This window comes from Melospiza georgiana, chromosome 4 (genome assembly GCF_028018845.1).
Source record: "Melospiza georgiana isolate bMelGeo1 chromosome 4, bMelGeo1.pri, whole genome shotgun sequence".
NCBI classification, from domain to species: Eukaryota; Metazoa; Chordata; class Aves; order Passeriformes; family Passerellidae; genus Melospiza; species Melospiza georgiana.
The window spans coordinates 14,559,128-14,565,127 of record NC_080433.1 but is presented as its reverse complement, the minus strand read 5'-3'; positions in this window follow the sequence as shown (position 1 = coordinate 14,565,127).

Here is a 6,000-nt window from a genome sequence, read left to right as displayed (position 1 = left end):
TTTCCCCACGGAAACAAGATGGTGATTCTGTCATGTGTAAATCTGGACTAGGTAGTGCTGCTTTTCTTAAATTTCAGCATTTTTTCCTGTGCCTCAGGACATGTTTGTGCAGATGTTAATTGGGTTTTTTGGTAGGAATATGCTTTTGCCCCTGGCTGTGCCCACGAGTTCTGGTTTTAATCAGTTTGTTCATATTACAACAGGGCTGTAATGTATTTTACCCTTTCATTACTAATACAGCATCTCACAATGACTTCATCAGAATTATTGGTCAGAATGCATTATGAATGATAGACAGTAATTACTACTGCTAATTAAAGTATAAACTTTGCAATTACAGATTTCCACGAGATTTTTGGTAATTTTACAGATTGTGAGGTATGGAATGTCCATCCGTTGTTAACAGCTGATGGAAAAAGGACAAGGAAAGAGATGATGGAATTTTTTGTGGCAGTGTCTGGTAAATGTTCAAAGCTAAGATTAATTATTTAAATTATGTAAATCTTTGTATTCTCAAAGTTAATTCTGAAATGAACATGTCCAGAGATCAAAGGCAGTGAGACATCTGAGTGGGCATTTGGGCTTGAGCACCCCAAAAAAGTTGACTCTATCCTGAACCTGAAAATTGAAGATTTTATATCCTGAACTAAAAATTGAGTTGTAAGCAGTAGTAAGGTGCATGGACACACCTCTAGAGGGTATACATTCCTCATGCTGTACACATGGGATATAAAGTGGCACTGAATATCATATAATACATTCATAAGTATCTCTTATAAATAATAACTACTTTTCCAATAAAAAAGAGTAAATATTTGCATTTTCATTTTCAGCATATATGTCAGATATACCCCATTGCCCTCACCATGAGGAGTCATTGTCAAGGCAGAGAGAAACGCTGTGCATTTCCACACCCATCTGCTCCTGTACATCCTCAGGACAGACACTTTGCCAGTCAGTTTGTCCACCTGAATGCCTGATGGAGAGTGGTGTTAGTGCTCAGGGCTGGAGAACTCTTTGGTTTACAGTGGTACTTAATATAATTAGTGCATTTTACAAATGCTCAGCAATGCCATAAGCCAGTCTTACTGACCTTCTGAGGTCCTGCTCTATATTCTCACTAGAACATTCTTACTTAGAAGCCACTCAGAATTATCTCATTTTCCACATTAGGATAACATAAGAAGAGACCTTTTGTTGAAAGCATTTAGTGCCAGTCCCAGCACAAGATCAGCTGCAGGTGTTACATGTTTGCTTCAAGTTCCTGTTTCATGACTTCAGTGTGGGTCACTTGCATGTCCTGGGTTGCAGTATCAAAAGTTATTGATTTATTTTTAAATCCTCACAAAATTTTCCTGGTTTTCCTAGAAAAAAGCCAGTAAGTCACAATTATTGTTCACAAGTCAACTTTCAGTAGAGTGATCCATGTTCAGCACACAGCTGCTTTTGGTAAATTTTACTCAAGATGAACATTCTCCTGCTCAGGAGGGTGCTTTTAAAGAAACATTTATGGGGTGTTCTAGTTGCTAGAACACATAGCTCTCAAGCTCACTCACTTCTTCCACAATCCTTACTTCCAAGGCAGCTTCTTTTCTACAACAAAATTTAAACAGATCTTATCACAGATACCTTTATTTAGATTTCCTGGATTCTGATAAGCTAAACACAGTCCCAGATTTCCAAAAGGTGGACGAAACTGGAGTGCCTCAGATGCCAAGTGTCTTTGCTGAGCTCATCATATCCAGCTGAATGTGTTAATTCTGGGAAGAATGTAGGATCTGCTTCTCTGCTGGGAACATCCTGGGTGACATTCTGAGCACCCAGAGTGGTGGAATGGCACTCACCAGGGAGCTCTCCACCCATCAGTGTGCAGGAGAGCTGTCAGCCTGGCTTATTGGGATTGCTTGGAATGCAGTGGGAAGACCCTTGGCCAGCCTTTGTGCTTGTGCTTTTTAAATCTCTGCAGAACACACTAAGCCTGACTTTCTGGTCCTGCTGCACGTGTGCACTGCATGTTACGTGCTCTGGAATCAGTGAGGGGTTTAGAACTGCCAGAGGAAGCAATAGACAGCTCTCTCAAAAAAAATACAGGAGATGGAAGTGAGAAGTAAGAAAATATGCTTCACTTTGAGCATGAGGTAAATAATTTCAGATGAGTTACTGCCTGAGGCTCCAGCTTAGCTGAGAAAGAAGGTAAAGTAGACATGGTACATGAACTAAATTCTTAATGTACCAGTAAAAGTTCAGTTTACTGCTCTTTAATATCAGTTTGGTAATCAACTAAAGGTTGTATAAAAGAGCCCACAGCTCCCAGAAAAGAAGCTTTGTGGAAATAAAATGTCTTAGTTGACTTTTTTAAACTCGTAAATGTAAAAATGCCCAACTGCACTTACCCTGAAAGGATCATTGTGATCTTTTCAAACTGCCTCTTCAGTTATAACACACATGTAAAGAGTCTCTCCTGAAGCAATAGCTCTATTTTGGTCAATCTTTTCAGATATACTTGAAATAAGCACCCACATTTCGTGGTATTCTGTTACAACCCTAGAACCAATAACAGTATCCTTTTCCTCCAGTGCATCACTAATGATTTAAACAAACCCAATCAAACAATGCTGGGACACTTAATATAATTGAAGAAAGGAATCAAGTAACAGCTGAGGTTCACTATGCAAGAATTTATATTGCCTCTTATTATGTGAAGGTTCTCTGTGGCTCCTATCTGATTACCTCTTCAGCAGTGACCATAGGGAACCTATTTCATGCAGTAATTTTGTCTTCCTTTAATGCAACATAAGCATAACAACAGATACTTTGCTCTACATGTTAGCAGATTATTCTAGTTCATCTGCTTTATTAATATCCGGATGTTGAAAATGTTGTGGCTTTTATAAAACTATACAATGATTTATAATTAAAGAATCCTGCTGGCCTAGTGAAGAGCACTTAAACTGCATACCAAGATTGTCCAGGTGGAATAACATGAGAACAGTGAAATTTGGGTGCATCATTATTAAAATGACTCTCATGGAATGCATTATAGTTATTGTTTGATTTCCCATAGTGTGTCAAATGGCAAATATGTGATGCTGGATTTTGTCCCATAGAAATTAGTGCTCTTGAAACTTTGCTGAGCTATGGTGCAAAAGTCATGGAATCAAAACCTTTCCCAGTTCCAGCAGAGGAAAACACACTTCTTTGTCAGCTCTTTCACCTGGTTCTTCAGCTTTCATCTTCCCCCCCTCCTCGTCGTGAGAGAGAACCTAACGTAGCAACAGGATACCAAGCTAAGAGACTGAGGCACAGGGTATGTATATTCTTCATGGAAAACTGAAATGTACCCTGAATGACTGTGGAATAATAGTTAAGCCATGCAAGTGATTTGCTTATCTGAGATTTTTCACGTACACATGCACACATACACAAAGATAAGCTGAATGCTTGACATCCTCACTGAAATTAAAAATGCTGGGGTTTTTTAGGAGATGTGTGTTGGATGGCTGTGGACTCATCAGGACTCATAAAAATGAGAGAAAAACAGGAACTTGGAGTCCCTCTTAGTTACCTAAAGGGGGTGAGATGTGATTTGTGGGTGGATGAGGGTCTGGGGCAGGGCAGGGGGTTGTTGGGCAGGGTCTCTTTGCTCTCTCCAGGGTGCTGAACATCCTTTGGAAAGGGATACAGCCTCAGGGTATGGTTCCAGTACACAAGCTGATGTGCTTTGCTGGTTTTGTTTTGGGATGGTTATGGATGTCACTTATCAGTGGGGTTTATTTTAAAAGAGCTACCTGTTTTCTTCTGTCTGCATGGTCAAAAGTGGCTGAATAGCTTTTTAACCAACCAGTCAAAAGCAGAACTAGAGATTTTCAGAATAAAATTTAGGCCCAGGTGCTTACAATATTGATGAATTTTCAAAGAAAGGAAAGGTACAAGTGTTGTAGGAACAGACAGACAACCTGGCCTGAAAATTGCTTCTAGTTCCCCCTCTAATGAGTATATGAATTAATTGATTTTTTTTATTTCCATCAGGCAGATAGAGTTTATTAGTCAGCATAACAGCAATAGTTTATATCTTATTGTGTGATTTAGTATAAGTTTTATACATTTATGATAATTCTAAGATTTATACATTCATGAAATGCATCATATTATGAGGTTGACACTTCACATCACAGCTGTTAAAAAGTTCAAGAATTTCTTGAAGAACTTGCATCTTCTGTTAATTTTTCCAAGGAAATATTTTAGTATTAGTTTGAACAGAGAGGGAAAAACCTTCATAAGTGCGGGAGTCAGGTTAATTTCTTACTGGAATAGTGTCATGGAAATGAGGGATTTATGGAATTAGACACTACTCTGGGTCAAGCAGTCAGCTTTGTAGACCTATCTATGTTAGTACAAAAATAATGAAGCACTGCCAGCACTCATAAAAGGCAATTTGTCACATCATATCTTTGCCTGTGTGGTAAAATGCTACAATACATTTCTTTTGGAGAGAATGGAAGCCCAGTGTCTCAATCTGGACAGGCACCATCCTTCCAATACCACAGTGTACAAGTCGTGATAATCTTAGTTTACGTTCAGCATATCCTTGTGAAGGAGAATAATGGTGTTCATGGTGCACATTAAATAGACTGCCAAGTGCTCCAAGATAACCGAACTGTCTAGTTTGGCAAGACAAATATTGTCTCATTACATTTCAAAAATAAAAAGTATAGGGGGTACTGTTAAGTGAACTCAGAGCTGAGGCTCCATTTCATTATTCTTAATTACATTTGTTTGCAGTCCCTTGTAAGAGCCCACCAGGCTGGGAAGCTGAATCAGAGAGCAAGGGCTGGAATTTTGTTCCTTTAAAGGTGGTTCTGGGTACCACCACAACTCGCTGGGTTTGTGGCCCAGTGTGCTCACTGCTAAGATCCCACAGCTGGCCCAGGGGCCTGTGTGGCACTCAGCAGTGCCCAGCTCCTGGCTATCAGTGCTGGCAGAGCTGCAGCTCGCAGATCCAGAGCAGATCTTCAAAGCTCTGATGCAGAGAGCTTACGTCCGGAGAATGGAATCCTGGATGGACAGAGGGACGCGGGAATGTTTTCCAATTCTCATCCATTATTTACCCTTCAAGATATTTTCTAGCATTAAGAGTTCCATATTATCTATCTCTTGCATGACTCATTAACACTTTCCTTCTAGAACACAGCCCCCAGAGGAGACAGTGATGGGTGCTGCCAGTGGTGCTATGTTTAAGGTTGTCTCTGAGAAGTGCCTCCTCCTCAAGAAGGGGCTCAAAAATGCACCTCAGAGCCAGACATTTCTCTGTGCCTTCCCATCCTGGCCTTCTGGTGATTAATTCCCAGGTCCAGTGCTAAATGCAGTGCTGTCAGGGCGAGGAAGACTTGCTCTCTGAGCACAGGGGTGGCACCAGGACCACCAAAATGAAACACGTGAAGTGAGCCCAGCCACAGAAGTCACATTCCTGTATATACCCACTTGCAGGATGCTCTGTGCATCTGTAGTTACCAGTGAACACTTCAGCATTTATTTAGACATCCCTGGAATCATGCCTGTGATGTAGGTCATAAATTAGTGAGGTGACTAATTGCCTTTTGAGGTTTTGACCTGAAGATGCGATAATACTGCTTTTAGCGGGTGTGTGAAGGAATGAGTTCAAGTCTTCCACCTCTCAGTCTATTAAAATCTTATCATTAAATTATCTTTTCTTCAACCAAGAAGTAGGAGTCAGGTGCTCTGCTTTCATTTCTACTGGGATTTCAAACCTGCTGCTATTATGTTGAGTTTTTGCATTTGCAGTAAAGCTGGGTACTACAATTCCCTCAAAGGAAATTTATTTTTAACCTTAAAAGATCCACAAAAATATAATACCAATATTACCAATATAAAACCAATATTACTTCTTGGTTGGTTTGTTGGTTGGGGGTTTTTGTTTGGTTTGTTGCGGTTTTTTAATTTTTTTTTTCCCTCCATACTTTGGCTAGTTTTGTAGATCTT